Source organism: Hippocampus comes, unplaced genomic scaffold (genome assembly GCF_001891065.2).
Source record: "Hippocampus comes isolate QL1 unplaced genomic scaffold, H_comes_QL1_v1.1 scaffold62, whole genome shotgun sequence".
NCBI classification, from domain to species: Eukaryota; Metazoa; Chordata; class Actinopteri; order Syngnathiformes; family Syngnathidae; genus Hippocampus; species Hippocampus comes.
This window is the reverse complement of record NW_017806062.1, coordinates 883,915-902,663: the sequence shown is the minus strand read 5'-3', so window position 1 is coordinate 902,663 and position 18,749 is coordinate 883,915. Positions and strand designations below refer to the sequence as shown.

Here is an 18,749-nt window from a genome sequence, read left to right as displayed (position 1 = left end):
TATATATATATATGTATAATGTATATATATATATGTATATATATATATGTGTGTCATGTCTGCATGTGTTGCTCCACCATTTGTGTTCATATTTTTGTTGCTTTAAGGCTGATAGGCACCGCCACGTAGATGCTGCTATTTGTTTGCACGTCTGTGGCGTTTTCCAGGTCATTATTCGGTGATTAACATGAAGTGAGCAAACTCAAAGCCTAAACCGTGTGGTTGTTTCAAATTTGCACAATTTGCATTCTCTTCATTTTATGTTTAGGTTGACGGTAAATTTTAAACCCGAACGGGTTGAAGCCTCTTTTTTTTGGAAGACTTGTTCACCATTTGACGAAGTGCCGCTTGTTGTGAAGTGAGTTGAGTTCATTGCCATAAAACAGCGCTCGCTTTTTGCTAACAAGTTCTAGTAAAAAAAAAGAAAAAAGAAAAATCAGACACTCAACGGCTCGTTTCTTGAAAAAGTTCACATTCAGTTGACTTGTATCTCAAAGCACCACTGTATAATTATATTTGACATGGTGGTTTTTTTTCGGATAATCGGTAAAAAAAAAAAAAAAAATCCCTGAATAACTTTCAACTGAAATGATAACTGTGTGTCGCTAGTGATGTTGGATTATGGTGTGCATGTTAGTATCGTAATTATTTGTCTTTCATGTCAAACTTCAGAAGCCTTTTTTCTAAGAAGCCCAGCTTCTTTATTTTGAACAAATTAAATAATCCCGTCGTAAAATTGTCATTCGGGACAAAAGAGGATATTGATTTAAAGATTATAAATGAGCTGTGCATTTGTTTTTCCACCGTATTCTGGAATATTCATCCCATGAAATGAAGGCGTCATCACAAACATGAACAAATTGCTTCTTCCGTTCAAAGTAAATATTTCCGTCGGATCACCCGGAGCGTCTGTAGGTTAATTGTGCCCGGGTGCCAAAGAACAGAGAACACGGCACCACAGGAGGTGCGCGAGTACAGAGAGAAAGATTGCGAATGACGGCGCGGAGTAAATTAGCCAGGACTTTCTTTCATCTTTCTTTCTCGCTGCCTTTTCGTCACTGGAGGGATGCTTTCAACTCTGTGCTCTCTCTGTGGAGCCGTGTTGCCTTGAGCCGCGCGTGTCACCCCCACAATTCACTCCCTTTTTTGCCGTTCACAAATTCACAAAATCATTGGACATGACACGATTACATTTGGGGACAGAGGGAAGTTCAGGCACCATTGAAAGACGTCTTCTTTTGATGCTGAAATGTTGAGCATGCTGTCGAGCTGGCGTTAGCGAGTATGCTAATCGTAATGTTAAGCTAATATTTGACATAGCTTGGAGAACGCCTTCCGCCTACCCTACGAATGTGGTTTGGTTCACAGTCCGTACCTCCTCCGCCAAGAGACAGAATTGCTTTATACACAGCCCTATTTTGTCTGCGTAAGTCGTGGTACTTTTGGTTGAGTTCATTTCATCCTCTCTAAACAAATCTGAAAATATATCACTGAATTTGATGGCGTGTCAACTGGGAACTGGCAGAAGTGTGATTTGTGCTCTGCACTGTTGGCCATTCAGTGTTTCAGCGGGTTCGCCTTAATGAAAATTTGGTGGCCCACGGTAATCCGAGATCTGGCTGGACTGAAATTCCAATCGACTGGCCAAATTTGGTGACTGGCACCAAGCACTCGTTACAATCAATTTGCTGCTGTGATGGTGTGTCCTCTTCAAGCAATGACTAGCTTCTAGCAAAACACAGGATGTCTGAAATGAGATTTTCCGAAATTGAAGACCTTATCGTTGAATCATCGATGTGAATATTGAATCCCGGTCAAATTGTCATAGACATAAAACACTTTCCTGTTGAAGTGTGTGTGTGTGTGTGTGTCGGGTATTATCACAGGGTCTGTCTTTGAGTGTGGACTGAGGACGCCCGAGGCGGAACACTGGAGCCAGTACGCCGCTCGTGTTGTTCACAAATGCCTCACGTTCGCTGACCCTCACCGGCGTAATGACTTTGGGGTTAATTCCTGGGGAATGGTGTGGCCCTCGCGGGGAATAGAACGGGAACAAGCACGGCGGGCAACAGGATTTTGTTTCTCGCCGATGGTGGGGAAGAATTTATTCTGTTAATAGCAGCCCAAAGCAGGATTTGAAGCCACCTTTGAAGCAAACGTTCCCACGAGGACTCCGTTTCGAAGATGAGTCTCAATGGCCGTCACTTTGTTTAAATGAACCGAGCGCTCTTGGAAGAAAGTCGGCTATGCAGGTGCTGCTGCGGAGATGCACTTTGCATCTAAGTCTCTTTATATGGAAGGTGAGACAAGATGGCGAAGACATAAGATGATCGCCGGCGCTTTTTTAGTCAAGCGCATGCCGATATCCTCGCATAGTGAACGGGACGGATGACTGAATCCAGGCACGGTTGCACAAATGTCCCTGACTGATCCCTCCCTTCGTGATTTTAATTTGTGACGTTGAGGTCAAAGGGCAATCGTCGTCACTTGGTTTTCATGAACCAAATGCCAAAAAGCTTCGGATAAGGACTGGAATTTTTGGGAGGCAATGTTGCAGACACGTACTTTCCTTTTGCCGAGTCGCATTATTTTCGCGCAAAAGCAGATCAAGACGAAAAGACAGCCATTGCCACCTTGTGAACTTCAACCGTTGATCAAGAAAGGAATCGTTTGACCGGAAGACTGACAAGTCTTGTCCCTAACGGAGCCACTTTATTTTGAAATCTCATTGACACCACTTGGCGCCACCACTTAGACCTGCTTTTACTAAGTCACCAAGAGCCATTTGTGCCGGGGGCACGGCAGCCCGTTTGATGGAACTCCCAGTGAGCCGTAGCGCGGTCAACCAAATTTCCAAACACGCTAAATGAGCCTCACGGCACAAAGATTGTCAGGTCTATCTGGGGCGGGGCATCTCCCTCTGTCGGAACGCCCAAACAGCCGCAATGCGATCCCAAACTCTGTCGATTAGATTTACCCAGGCTCAAAAATGAAGCTGTACCTGTTTTTATGCTGAGCGCACGGACGCCTGTCTACAAAAATGTGCTGAAAAAAGCCATCCAAAAAAAAAAAACACCTGTTTGTGGAGTCTTTTAAAAAAGATCATCAAAACATCCAACTCAAACAATTTCGATGGCTCCTGATAAATAAAAAGTGACATGTTGTCATGGGATAGCGACAATAGACAATGTGCGACTGCAACGTGGAGTTGTTTTGGAGGGGAGTGTCAGATTTTTTTATTTTTTTTTATTTTCATCGCTTTGGGTGATATTTTAGAACGAGACTTGTCAATAAATGAAGCGATGTCATCCTCGTTAAGCAGATGCCGAAGGTGGCTGTTTGCCGCTCATCCCGCCGCGATCCGCGACATGATCTGATTCTTTGTGTCATCTATTCTGATAGGATTTTACAAACTGCCAATAATCCCAGCAGCTCTCTCTCTGTCACTCTCTCGCTCTCTCGCGGTTTCTCGTGGGTTTGCAAAAGTTAAAAATAATTCAACCGCAAATGGGTGACAAGCCGGGAGGCACAGCACTTATTTTTTGCGTCTCTGAAATCATCGCCACAAATGTTGAAGGTTTCTGGCAATGAGCGTGCCGCGGAATTACGCGGGAGCAATCCGGCCATCTCGAAAAGCCGCGCGAGGCGACTCGACTCGACTCGCCCACCGTCCATCCGTTTCCGCCCCGCCGCATTAAGTGATTTGCGGGCCGGCATTTGAGTGGGATTACGCGTCACCTATTTGCATGACATTTCTCAAGATGGGGAGAGCTGTTAAATACTGTCATCGTCTCCCCTCCGCCCCTTACTTTCCTCTCTTGACGCTGTCAGAGAAATTGTTCTCTGAAGTAAGTAAGGCTTTCAAATGGAATCAGTTGCATGAAGCCGCCATGTCGCCCGGCAAACTTGTCAAGGCCCGGCACGTTGCCTGCATGTCTCTAACACCGGATGTATTTGGCTTTGCTGCCATATATTGTTTTGGGGGTTGACCAACCTACCTACCTTATAACCTTCTCCCGAAACAAACAAATAAATAAATACATGATACAAAGTCTCTCTCTGACTAATTTTGCCGTTTTTGGCATCCTTGCCCGTGCAGCGTTTGAGTGCTGCGCATTTGCAGTGCATCGAACGTGACAAATAGCGTGCCTCGGACGTCTTGTCGGCTTGGAGAACAAAAGCTGTGTTTGTGTTGAAGCAGTGTCCACAAAACTGGACGCTTTTCCAGCCTCGGGAGCTTGCTTGCAAAGGCGCTATGCTTGATTTTGGCACGGCGTGACGTTTTCCCGCTTTCACCAAACCAAAATAAAAGAATGAGGTAAATATTTGTCCTGAGCTCAAAATTGTCGTCTGACACACATCCAATAAATCAATGTGGGAAATTTTAACGCCGAAGAGACATTTTGTGCCAGCCACATTCAAGCCAATTTGGCTGTGTTGTACACTGATATAATTGAACAGAAAGTAATAACAATTTTTGCCATACTCTGTATTTCAATTCAATGGCTGTTGTGCTGTCCTCATTGGTGTACACACCTTGGCCACCTGGGGGCAGTATAATACATACATACAAATATACAACACACGGGGCCAGTAAAAACTCCTCAGTAAGATTTTGTAATGTCAGCCATTCTGCGTAGAGGATAAAGAATATATATATATATATATATATATATATTACACAATACAACACAATATATGAATTCATAATATTAAAGGGTTGTAACTCCATAACATATGCTAGTCGAGTAAAGAGTAAGTCGAGTTTTGGGTTATGTATTAACAAACGCCCAGTGGACATTTGTCAAAGAAAAACATGATGCAGTATAAATACATACATTTTCATGTTTAATTTGACAGTAAACATTTTTGCTCGCAACTCAAGAAAAAAATAAAATAAACTGGACAAGCAACAGCTCATATCTTGAAAACTCAAGTCGCTTGTAAGTTCAGGTATGACTGTAGTGCTTTGCTGCTACCGTGTGGCAAAGACTTTTGGGGTAGGCATGCTTAAAGATTTTCGGTATTCAGTTGACTCTGCCTGGATTCCTTGAAAATGCCTTGACAAAAACGGGAAAGGTGTGCCCCCAGGTACACAAAAAAAAAAAAAAAAAAAAAAAAAAAAAAAAAAATCCCTGAATAACTTTCAACTGAAATGATAACTGTGTGTCGCTAGTGATGTTGGATTATGGTGTGCATGTTAGTATCGTAATTATTTGTCTTTCATGTCAAACTTCAGAAGCCTTTTTTCTAAGAAGCCCACCTTCTTTATTTTGAACAAATTAAATAATCCCGTCGTAAAATTGTCATTTGGGACAAAAGAGGATATTGATTTAAAGATTATAAATGAGCTGTGCATTTGTTTTTCCACCGTATTCTGGAATATTCATCCCATGAAATGAAGGCGTCATCACAAACATGAACAAATTGCTTCTTCCGTTCAAAGTAAATATTTCCGTCGGATCACCCGGAGCGTCTGTAGGTTAATTGTGCCCGGGTGCCAAAGAACAGAGAACACGGCACCACAGGAGGTGCGCGAGTACAGAGAGAAAGATTGCGAATGACGGCGCGGAGTAAATTAGCCAGGACTTTCTTTCATCTTTCTTTCTCGCTGCCTTTTCGTCACTGGAGGGATGCTTTCAACTCTGTGCTCTCTCTGTGGAGCCGTGTTGCCTTGAGCCGCGCGTGTCACCCCCACAATTCACTCCCTTTTTTGCCGTTCACAAATTCACAAAATCATTGGACATGACACGATTACATTTGGGGACAGAGGGAAGTTCAGGCACCATTGAAAGACGTCTTCTTTTGATGCTGAAATGTTGAGCATGCTGTCGAGCTGGCGTTAGCGAGTATGCTAATCGTAATGTTAAGCTAATATTTGACATAGCTTGGAGAACGCCTTCCGCCTACCCTACGAATGTGGTTTGGTTCACAGTCCGTACCTCCTCCGCCAAGAGACAGAATTGCTTTATACACAGCCCTATTTTGTCTGCGTAAGTCGTGGTACTTTTGGTTGAGTTCATTTCATCCTCTCTAAACAAATCTGAAAATATATCACTGAATTTGATGGCGTGTCAACTGGGAACTGGCAGAAGTGTGATTTGTGCTCTGCACTGTTGGCCAGTCAGTGTTTCAGCGGGTTCGCCTTAATGAAAATTTGGTGGCCCACGGTAATCCGAGATCTGGCTGGACTGAAATTCCAATCGACTGGCCAAATTTGGTGACTGGCACCAAGCACTCGTTACAATCAATTTGCTGCTGTGATGGTGTGTCCTCTTCAAGCAATGACTAGCTTCGAGCAAAACACAGGATGTCTGAAATGAGATTTTCCGAAATTGAAGACCTTGTCGTTGAATCATCGATGTGAATATTGAATCCCGGTCAAATTGTCATAGACATAAAACACTTTCCTGTTGAAGTATTTGGCACACACACACACACACACACACACACACACACACACACACACACACACACACAAAAAGACGTTCCACAGACTGTTAAAATATTTATCGTATTTGTCATTTGGAAGCCAAATCGCTCACTCCTAATGGTCACATTCATTGAATTGGGCTCTTAAATTTGATCGAAGGGTCTTAATGACAAGTCCTTAACCGAGCGAGTTGATTAATTAAGAGACCCGTTTCTAAATACATGGCACATGTTTTGAAGATAATTGCTGATATTGCGCTGGTGCGGCCGCCTTGGAGCGCCGCGCTTTGGGCCATGAGTGCGCGCGTTGCACAGAAAACGCGGAAGAGCGTGATAAACAGGCCAGCGTTTGGCCACTTTAGATTGAGCGCCTCGTTGTCCCTGCGTGGAGAATCCCCATGACGACCCAGTGGGATAAATTTCATGTAAAATATATCGTGTGCGTGCGCGTGTGTGTGTTTTCCAAACCACAAATCGCCACTTGGGTCGCCGGTGTGCCGTAGCCTATCCCAGCTGTCTGGGTGAACGGTCGCCAGCCAATCACAGGGCACAAATAGATCACCACTCACACTCACATTCACGTCGATGAACCATTTCGAATATTCGGTGGAACCGACCCTGTGTGGTGTTTGGAATGTAGCAGGAAACCGGAGTACCCGGAGAAGACCCAAGCAGATATTGGGAAGACATATAAACTCCACACGCTACATTAGCTGGAGGGCATCAAGTGGAGAGAATGCCGGTTTGCCCCCGAGGAGGACCAGGCCCGATGAAGAGGTGCAGCACCTCCTGACAGCGTCTCGTTCAACGCAGAACTTGTCTTCCTCTCCTCTTGCGTCCTCCCTTTGAAAGCATGGAAACCACCGCGAGGGGGAATCCATCACGGCTCTGTCCCGGGGCCTGACATTTTAGCGTCCAAATGGGAAAAAAAAAACGTTGCGCGGCGCAGCAAGAAAGAGGTCACGTGGGCATCTCGCGTTCTCCTTCCAGTGAGCAGAGAAGTCCTCCACCTCCTCCTGTCGCTGTGCTGATCCATCAGCCGGCGGCGCGTTGAAAAATCATTTACTGTACGCGAGCGAGAGTGATTGACGACACGACAACAGAGTGAATGGTGGCCTCATCAGTCCACCCCCGCAGACATAATACTCTGCTTCGCTCGATTTTTTTATTTATTCATTTTTTTCTTGTTGACGGCATGACACCGAAAGTTCAAAAGAAACCGCGGGGCCTGCGGTCGAGTCCTCTGAGTCCTCACCTGACATAAACCCTCGCCTTTGACGAGACCTGCTTGCTTCAGCAACATCCGTCATAAGAAAAGGAGAAACGTCGGCGGCGACGACCTATCGACCGTTGTCCACGCCGCGCGCGCAAAATCACACCCACGAGAAAATCCACAGGAAAAAGCAAAACACATGTCGAGTCAATCCTTTGTCTTTCTCATCTTTGCCGTGCGAGTTTATTGGTGGTTTTCCACTGTAGACCCTCGTTGGGATTGAAGTGAAACTTCCGGAAAATCCGCTCTAATCCACCCTCGCTCGCTGATCAAAGGCAGCCGCCCGGCTTTTAGTTGAATCGACGGCTTCCTTTTTTCCTCGTCGTGAATTTATTGCAAGATTCCTTGGAATAGGCACTTTTGGGTTGAATGTGGGATTCGGTCCAGGGCGTTCGGGGGGGTGGTGGTGGGGGGGGGGATAAGACGGAAGGAAATTGGCGCGCCGACTGTCTTTTGTGTGGCTTGGCGCTTTTCCCGCATGTGTAATTGGTTGGAATGCAGAATTGAAAGATGGCCACGCTCCGCTAACGGCTATGGCTAATCAAAAAAAAAAAAAAAAATTAAATGCGCCTGTCAATTGATATCATGGCTAAAGTGTTTCCTCGCTCCCTAAACTGCTGTTTGAAACTCGAAAAAAAAAAACCCCAAGATCATTACACTATTTATTTCTCTCTCTAAATACAGAACCTTTTGTTCCTATAACTAATTATCATGCATAATTTAATCACCTCAACCAAAAGGCACATTTGACCTTCATGACGTTTTACGGTGTTGGTTTCTGTCAGATGTAAATGAACCGCCGCAGAATAAAGGCGACTCCTCTCTGTTTGCACTGCGATTCGATTTCATCTGTCCCATGGCTACACGCATTGTTTGAAGTCACAACTGTGCACGTTGACGTCTCAAAACAATACAGCGGTGGCTTGAGATAGCGGTGACCCGACTTGGAAATTTTTCGAGATATTAACTGTCGATCGTCTGCTTTCTTTCCCCCCTCCCGTGCAAGATGACTCAACTCACTTCCCAACAAGCAGCAGTTTGGCGGATCTAATTAGTCAACGTTCTTCAAAAAAAAAAAAAAAAGAATAAAATCGAGGTTCCAAGCCAGCAGGAAAAACATTCGCTACCCAGATGTAAATATGTGCAACAAATAAATCCAAGAAGTATCTTGACTGCGACAGCTGCTGCATAATTGCTCGGAATATTAATGACACGTTGCTTTACATTGGATTCTATGTTAGCTTTTCCACTGTAAGAGTTAATAGTTTGACCATAATTATCTTAAAAGTCGGACGATATCTTTTTAGAATCGGTTATCCTATTGATTATGCCATCGATCACACGGGTAAATCGTTGCTTGGGTGAACTTTTACCGCTCGCGCAACGAGGTTCGGTCTTGGCGGGGAGACCCTCTCAACTGCCTGCCGCCTTCCACAATATCCCAGCAAGCTCTTGACGTTGGTTGTTGTTCTGTTTGCAGGTCCGGATTCACTCACTCGTTGCTGCTGTGCCCTCTGCCTTCTTAAATGACGCCACACTAGGATTTTGGTCGCTTATCAAGTGTCTGGTAAGTACTGATCATTTCATTTATATATATATTTATTTATTTATTTAAAAGATTATCCAATGGAAGTTCGACTTGCACTTGGCTTGATAGGACTCGCCGCTGTCATCGAGCGGCTTTTTATGAACAAGGAACTTTGATTTGGCAAGCTTATGTCCGATGTGGTGGAGAGTAAAAACGCATCCTCGTTTGCAGCGTCTCTTAGCGCCCTCCCTCCTCCTCCTTGCGTAACTGTTCACATCCCCTCTCTCTTTTTGCCGAAAAAAAAGTACAACAAAGAGCGACTGGCCCCAATTCCTTTCAAAGAAGCGGCGCGCTCACTCACCTTTGCAAGCAGCCAATCATCTCGCTTGGAAGTCCCCACAACTCAGTACCGTAACAGACGTTATGGATATTGAAACCGTGACTTTTTTTAAACCACGGTAAACCGTCAAACCGGTAACCTGCCCTACGCCTAGTGTGGATCCAGGAGTGTTTGCTTCCAAATATAATGTCAGGTCTCAGTTGGAAAGTTTGTTCTGAGCTTTAGAGGAGGTCGCGCCATATTTTGTGTGTTGACTGCTGCTGGTGGTGCAATGCCCGCAAGGATTATTTAATAGTTTCCTCCAAGCTGAGGTCAAGTCAACTTTTTCTTAGCCGTTGTGGGCCGTTATTAGAAAGCGAGGGACTCCACTTATCTGTCTCGTGTTATCTCAGCATTTCTACAGCGTAGCGTTTGCCCAGGCAGCCGTGACAGGATATTGATGGGCTTGTTTTTTTTTTCTTCCCTACTTTCCCCATTTCCCCAAACGAGCATTCAATCCCACATCTCCTTCACCCCATCTCGGGCCGCACAGCCATCCCTCGATGTAAAGGAAGACTATCTTTTGCCCCCCACCACCCCTTCTTCCAAATCTGCACTCTTCCCAAACTAAAAGCGAGCCGGCACAGACGGATGCTGCTCTTACGTGCGCGCGGCCTGTTAACATAAGTGAGTGGCTGTCATGCATTTTGTTAGCATCGACACTTTTCTTTGGACAGCCCTGCCGAGAGGGATTGCTTGTCGCGTTGTCAGGCTTGTGTTTTGTGCCCCGAGGATGGAGACTAGCAGGAGCGCTGCCGCCTGCATCTTTCATTCCCCTCAAAAGATGCAGGCAAGTTGAGCGAGGGCAGGCGGTAGCAATTTCTAGCAGCAGACTGCTTCCTGCAGATCGGAGCGTTCAAGTGGAAAAAATAGCACATTTTATCAAAGCTTCACTTCAGAGAGCACTTGGCCACGAGTCCTTTTTTTTACAGGGACCTCATGGCCGGGGGGGGGGGGGCATCTCCATGCCTTGGAGAAGAGGGCATGTGGAGTTTCAGGGGGTTGCAGAGTTAACGGGCCGGACTAAGATTCTACTCAATTTTCGACAAGCAGCAACACGAAAAAAAAAAGAAAAGAAATATTGTTACATTCACATCCTTTTGGTCCTGTAAAGTGAAAACAAACAAGTCTTCTGAGTTTGACATACCACACTGATGTGTGTGTGTGTGTGTGTGTGTGTGTGTGTGTGTGTGTGTGTGTCTAGATGTATATTCCTGTTGTAAATTTCCACCAACAAACTCATTGCATCATCCCCTTTTCGAGCTAAGCCGTACCCTTTCGAAGCAAACCGTAATCCCTCTGGATCAAGCGAATTGTCTTTTCTTGGAGAGGTGCACGCCCTTAATCAATATCGTTGTGTATTACTGTAAAACACAAATCGTACTCTGTGTGTGGCGGGTTTTATTTTTACGTGTTGGATGGAGTCAAATCCAAAGCCAGTGATCAGTCATGTCGACTGCCTGGCCTGTATGTCTGCTGAACTTGGCCCAACAATCATATTTGGATGTCGGGAAAGTTATTGTGGAAGTGAGCAAACAAAGCCGATCCTTTCGTTGATGGATCCTGACAGTTCAAATCGGCTTTTTCCTCCCCCCCACCCTCCAAGTCCACAGGCCAGTCCCTTGTCTTGATTAAATTTTTTTTTTTTAAACCATATTTCTGGCTCAGCACCAAATTCCAGCTTGATTTGACACCCTTTCCTATTTTTATTCTCTTTTATTTTATTTTATTTTTTTATCTCTATTCCCCGCCTTATCCCCTCAGGGCCCATCTGTCTGAACTCTGTCCATTTCCACTGCTGACCTCGTAAAGACGCGAGTAAGAGGATTGGTCTCTCCGCCGCGTCAAACCAAATCGTGCCGCCACTCTATATAGGATAAAGAGCTTTGATATTAAACGAATTAAAAAAAAAATAAAATAAAATGACTACATGCGATGTCCACCTTGTGACCGTGAGCTTTTCGGGTGATTAATGCTTCCAGCTTTCGGTCTCATTGTATTTCCAGTGTAGCTCATACGTCTTTGTCATTAAAAAAAAAAAAGACCGCGTTTATATTCATGGCCAAGTGGAAGCATTCAGGCCGTAGATCTCATCAAACAATCATGTGACCTTCAAAGGCCTTTGTCCCAAACAATTATTATGATTTTATTTTATTTTTTTGTCTGTTTGTGTGTGTTTTGTTTTCTGATGTAACGATTAAATGGATGAAAACTCCAAAGGTCAGACTGGTAATCCCTTACAACAAACCACGCAATCCCCGATTCGTGATGTCGAGCATGCGGCGTTGTCAACGCAGGCGGCAGAGCGAGCGCCCCGGCAAGGTCGTCGCCCTTCACGTCGCAATGATGCAAACGGCGCGAGCAATTTCGCCACCAGATCAAATGAATAAGAGGCTACCGCTAATCGTATGCCGGCGCGCTGCTGCAAGATCCCATTCAGGCAGATCTTGAAAATAATTCTGCCACTTCCCCGCCGCCAAGAACTTATTGTTGCAGACCACAATTGGATTTAGTCGGAGTACAATCCGTCTCTGCTGTGACCCCTCCGTGAACTGCGTCTGGGGAGAAATGGACTCTTCACCCAAATCGTGTGCTGGCGCAGATGATTTTTTAATTTATTTTTTTTCCCAACAGCGCTTGTCATTACAGGTTTGACCTGATGTAGTTAACGGAGGCGGAAACGAGCCTCCCTCCTTCTCTCTCGACGTATTTAAAGGAGAGATGAGAGTTGCTGGTTTCTGATTGACGCCCAGAGAATGTGATGACTTGAAAAAAAGGAAGAAGTCAGTTGAAGAAGAAGGGTTGCAAAGTGGTGGGAAACTTTGACAAAAGTTTCCATGGGAAGTTAAGATCAAGGGATTTTGTGTCACATTTTGTTTTGTCATATTCAGACATCCGTGTTAAGGTATGCCGAGATTTGACTGAAAACGCCTTTAATGGAACAGCAACATTTGAGATCCGTAGGGGTGGAACAAGTCCACGATTAAAAAAAATTATTCAAGGATTTTTATTTTTTTTTGCCTCAGATAACCGTTTCTTAGATTTGCGCCGTCAGAAAAGCGAGTCTGGTCAGCTGCGACAACGCTCGTTCGGACGCTAACGTTTCATTTTGAAGTTGGCTTTCGCAGGACGTGTCCACGGGTGCCTGTAATCATTGTTGCGACTAGCTTGACTCTGACTTGACGTTAGCGGCTAGCGGCTAGGAACGGGTGCCGTTGGATGACTCTTCAAAAGCCGAATATACTTAGCTTGGATGCTAACAGGCTGACAAAGTTGAAGTTCCTGTCGCTTGAACAAACTAGGCTAACCTAACTGTGCTATTTTAGCAGGCAAAGACGCAACTGAGATTCTTGACGTCAGTTTGACCAATAGCCCAAAATTTCATCTGGTAATGTTTCCAGACAAGAAAACAATTTGCTGCTGTACACAGTTTAAATTTAAGAAAAATAACGTTTGCATATCTTTAAAAAAAGAAGTTGGTTGTTTATGAAGTGAATGGTCTTATTTACTCTTTTAACTGTTCTTTAAACAAGCCAAAATATATCCCTGATTATTCAAAAGAAAAAAATATTTGATAGCTGCACTCCAAGTTCACTGGTTGACTGTCAACCTAAACATAAAACAAAGAGAGTTACATTTGCTTGAAACAACCACAAAACTTTGCCTGAGAGGATTCCGCTAGCTTCATCCAAACACACAATGCAAAGGATATTTGAAAAGAAATGGTGGAGCAACACATGTAGAAAGACAATGCACCCTTTTATTTCCCACCAGTTACTTCAGTTCCACTAATAAAAGCTATAAAGGGTTTTGCGATGGATGTGTGGAATTGATTGTTGTTAATTAATCACATGTTGAAGCAGATGAGGTAAAAGGTAGGGCGCTACTTGGCCCATTGGGCGTGTTTGTTTGTTGTTGGGGGGGGGGGGGGGGGAATTCGCCCGAAAGTTGCATGGAATTGAACCAGGGACATTCTCGCCGTGAGGCAGCACTGCTCTCCACCATCTCAGAGAAAATTGACCTTCAACAATAAGTGTCAGTACGTCCCCCCCCCCCCAGACTGATTATATTTGATTCATTACTCTTGTCATGCAGCTTTCATTTTGAGAACTTTTCCCCCAGCATTGAGCCATTGTAATCAATGTTATTTATTGTGATTGAGATTAACTCTGCCTTATCGACACCATCCACCGCTGCCGCCACCGCCGCCGGCGGGGAGCTTACAAACGTGCCTGTCTTTTATTAAGTGTCTGCTAATGAAACTTCGCCATGCAAGTTGATGATGAGATGAGACTCATCTGGCATGTCTCCGCGCAATGAGTTTGTTTTTTTATTTTTTTCCTTTTTTTTTTTTTTTTTTTTTTCTTGTGTCTATGCCAGCAACAGCCTTAGCTGCGGGCAAAACATGTCCACGCTCAGTGTCGGGCTCATTCTGGAAAGTGTCCGTGTAGTTTGCTGTTGCATTTTGTTTATGGTGGTATATTGTGACTATGCAGGTTTTTTTGTTGTTGTTTTTTTTTTTTTTTTTTTTGTTGGTTGTACATGCTGATGTACATCGTTGGCTGTTTTCTATGACTGAAAATGAATACATGTGACTGAACCACTCCCGCGTGCCTTATGGGCCGAAGAGCACGTTGACGCAGGAGCAGATTATTGTCGTCTTAAAAAGCGGCGCGCAAGCAATTGGATCCAGATCGCCGGGTAACATAACCAAGTGCTCTCCCCCAACCCCGCACGTCAACGTGCGCTTACGTAAACACAGCTGCTGAGATATTTTTCAAACCTTCATCTTGGAGATTGTCGCTCATGACAAAGCTGCTAAGTTGGATTTCGGGATTTTGGGAAGCTTAGGCCAGATGACTTTCCCAGGCGGGCTTCAACCCAGCGCGCATATAAATACACGTTTGCGCACAAACCGCTTGAGTCGGCGGCTGACAGTGATTATAAACGCTGGGAATATCTCCCACGAGGTGGCCTCACGCAGCCATCGAGCGCCGCACGCCACGGTGGCCAAGGCCAACCCTCTCATTTCTTGTCAACGGTCGTCATGGTAACAATCAGGGCACTTACGAACCTCCCATACGCCCCCCCCCCCACCCCGCCCTCGCCTACCACTCAAACCCGACCTGTCAGGGGCGATTCAACGTGCGGATTGCCAGGCCATAAACCCGCCGGCAGAGGTTGGAACAGAACTAATCAAGGAAATGGACCGGCTCCGCCAGATGCCACTTATCATTAACATTACCTCCACTATGAGCATACGGGCAGCTACACATTTTATATGCGGCCACTTGATTCATGTGCGACGCTCGCGCCGCAAACGGATACAAGAAACTCTCGACGGGGGTTTTAGCTGCGCCCTGTAATCAAGGTCGGAGGGAAACGCCGCAGAACTCCGTTTTAGCGGCGCGGCTAAATCTATGAAGGCGTACACAGATGGCAAATGAAAGTCTACGGCTAACGGTGGAACCTGTGGCGATTGAAGCCCCTGCTCGTTCCCGAATGTTTCCTTTCTCGGGTTTGGTTGTTGGGCCACCTGCGGGAAACCATTATACGCTTCCTCGAATGCTGCAAATTCACAAGGATAAGAAAAAGTTCTAGCGCGACCAAAAAAAAAAAGCAGCACTGATGTATATGATTCTAAATCATTTGAGCAACCGTTCTAGAGAAAAAGTTGTTTTTTTTTAATCGGGTACTAGACAGAAAGGTCTTTCTGCTGTAAATCATTTATGAAATAATCAATCATTTTGCTGCCCTTCTCAATGTAAATACAATATGGATTCATCTTTACAGCTCGGGGCTCTAGACTGAGACCAATTTAGATGCACTGGCACCCTAAATTCTCGCTATGCCTAAAAAAAACACCAAACAAAAAACCAGGCAGCAACTTTGTGAACCTAAAAGAAAATTTCTGTCTTGTGCAATTAAAAATTTGAGCGCACCTAACTTTTTGTGCAGGTGCACCAAAGAAAAGACTGAGATCAATTTGGACGCACTGGCACCCGAAAATCTTGCTTTTCCCAAAAAAAAAAAAAAAAAAAAAAAAGGCACCAACTTTGTCCAAAAAAAAAAAAAAGAGTGAACCTATAAAAAAAAATTCTGTCGAATGCAATTAAAAATTTGGGCGCACCTAACGTTTTGTGCAGGTGCTCCAAAGAAAAGACTGAGACCAATTTGGATGCACTGGCACCCTAAAATCTCACTGTGCCTTAAAAAAAAAAAAGAAAGAAAGAAAAAACAGGCAGCAACTTTGTCAAAAATAAAAAAAAAGTGAACCTATAAAAAATTTCGGTTGAATGGAATTTAAAATTTGGGCGCACCTAACTTTTGTGCTGGAAAAAAAAAAAGTCGCACGCACCAGCGCAAAACTGCACAAAACAAGCCCTGCCGCTTATTCTATTCTACAACGTGTCTTTGGATACACGAATATCAGCGAACAAGCGTGAATGCAGCGATAATAATACGAAGCCACGTTGCTTGGCCTTTTATGGACACGCAATTTTCCACCGCTGTGATTATCATCAGCATTTGAGAGACGGCGAGTGATCGGAGCCGCCGACAAGCGCAGGCGGGCCACCTGCGCCCGCCTCCGCTGACACGAGAAAACGCTTTTAATTAGTTTCACGCTCGCACGTCTGACGGTGACTTCAGCACCTTTGGGAAGTTAAGCGCCGTCTTTCGCGTCGCTGTCACCTGATGAATAGCACGGCAGAACAAAGAAAAGCACACTTCTCCTGTCTGACTGTACCGTCCTTTTTTTTTTTTTTTTTTTTTGATTCGGATAATTGGGTGCGTTTTTGCCTCTGGTGGAACAGATATCACTCATTAGGCTCATTCTGTGTGTAATTACAACAATGTTCCATGGCCAAATTTTCCACAAAGTGGGCGTTTGACAAAAGAGATTAAGAAAGGCGACACCTGGGAAGCCTCTCTTTTTTTTTTTTTTAATCGGAACATCAGGCCCGTCTGCTCGTTTTTCCGAGGACTCCGGTGAGTCTGACGTCTGCCGGCGGCGTCTCGATCTGAAAAGGGGGGAAGCGCTGTGGAGAATTAGTTTTGATCCTGGGAGGCGGCTACTTATCAGGAGTGTTGTGATACGGGGTGGCTCACTCGCCTCCTCGGAGATTCCGCTCCTTTTCCGACTGGCTCTTAATATTCTCCACGCCTCCCTCCTGCCCTCCCTCGCCATTAAGCCTCGTATTAAAGATTCATACGGCACCTACGGGGTGTCTTCACACAAGCGCGCTCGCCTCGCCTCGCCTCGCCCCGTCCCGCCTCGCTACCTACTCACCCGCTCCTCGCCATATCAGAGAAGGCCCTCTAATAAGGATACTTAGAGAAAATCCTCCCTCTTCCCCTTTCCACGGTGGATTAGTCTTCGCACCGTCACTGACGAGAACAATCAGTGGAGAGGTTCGAAACAAAAAGGCTCCTTGTCGGTAATGTGCCTGTTTTGCATCTGGGAGCTTGTGTTCTGCCCCCCCCCCCACACCCCCCACACCCTCCCTATTTAGCCTGCCGGATTACTCATAGCCGCCGTCTCCCCTTGCGTGTTCGCACTGCATTTAACAATCATTTCTCATTCGCAGCCACGCCGTGCGTCCATGCTCGCGGGCCTCGCCGACCGATTCTTGATTTGTTTTCTGACGACGACTTGAAAAGTGCGGCTGCTTACGGAGGGCGTCCTCGTCTCAAGACTGATTGTATTTTTAAATGTCTCGTCTATGATCCAGATTCAGCACTACTTCACCTACGCGTGATGTTGTTGATGAATAAATTGACGGCAATTGGACATCGGTAGAATCCGAGTATTGTGATTGGCAAATTTGATGCGCCCAAACTTGGTAGTGCTTTTTTTGTCTTCGCAGCCATGATCCATGACAGTTCACCATACCTACTACCCAAATCGTCTTTGACGGTTTCTTATTGTGAAATGCAACCCAGCTCCCATTCGTGTGGTGCTACTGATGTTTTGAGACCAAGCTTATTTACGGTATTGATTTTAGATATCCTGCAAAACCCAACCTGGTCTGGGTTTGGAGTTTGTTTCAACTCCTCTGAGTTGTGGTCTGGGCTTGGTCTCAACTCCTCAAAGCCTTTTTCTGGACCTGGTCTTGATCTGCCTTCATTTTGTCCTAGACTCCTCCATTTTTTTTTTTTCTGGACTTGGTCTTGATTTGGTCTAAACTCCTCAAGGTTTCGATCTTGGTCTTGATCTGCCTTAGTCATGATCCTGAGTTGATCTTTACTCCTCAAAGTCCCCATCTTGACCTCAACTCCTCAAAGACTTGCTTTCGACTTGGCCTTGGTCTGCCTAGGTCTTGGTCTTGACTTAATTTCAACGCCTCAAAGTTTTCATCATGACTTCATCCTAATCTGTTTTAGTATTGGTGAGACGAATCTCAATTTCTCAGTCTTCATCGTGACTTAGTCTCAATTCCTTAAAATCGTACTCTTGAGTCCGTTTCAACTCTTGAAAGACTTTGCCCTCAACTCCTCAGAGTCTTCGTCCAGACTTGGTCTTGAGCCGCCCTGTTGACGTAAAAATGAGCAACTTTGGTTCTTTGCGCTCCCTGAAATCATTTTGAGTTGAAATGCAAACACGATCTCCACGGGGGATTATATATAAAGTATTTATGCCAATAAAAGCCAATTGGGGAGACGTTTAAGTTTGTATAAATAATAAGAGTTAATGCTGTTGATCCTTCTGCTTCTTAAATCGCTCCTGCATGTCGAAAACGTGACGACTCGCGGTGGCCTTAGCGGAATCTTCTGGCAATTAGGCGAGTGCTTGAAAAACACATTAATCTCACTATTATTCTTCGCCATGTTCATTTATAGCCGTGCTGCAGAAACCTGCTCATTAATTGGCCGCATTGGATGACACACAGCGAAATTGCATTTGCATAGCTCATTTTTAAATTGCCACGCAACATCCAGCTGGGAGTAAGAAACCTTTGGTTACAAATGTTTGCCTGTTAGTGATGAAGCGGCGAGGGAAGGTGTCTGAACGCCGGCGGGCATTTTAAGATGCTCTTTGCTGTCAACCGTCTCTCCCACGTCTCCATGCAAGCGGAGAAATTGGCTGCATTCACCAGACCGCGGCAGCACCGGCGGCTGGCGCAACGGGAAACCGA

General features: G+C 45.1%; 1 protein-coding gene across 2 annotated transcripts in view; it reads left to right on the top strand.

Moving 5' to 3' along the window:
- plxnb2b (plexin b2b) overlaps positions 1-18,749 on the top strand; it is a 194,578-nt gene that overhangs the window by 108,015 nt on the left and 67,814 nt on the right. For both annotated transcript variants that reach the window (XM_019893346.1, XM_019893345.1), the window contains one exon: positions 9,186-9,272. The gene's annotated coding sequence lies outside the window, so the exon portion shown is untranslated. The remainder of the gene's footprint in view (positions 1-9,185; positions 9,273-18,749) is intronic.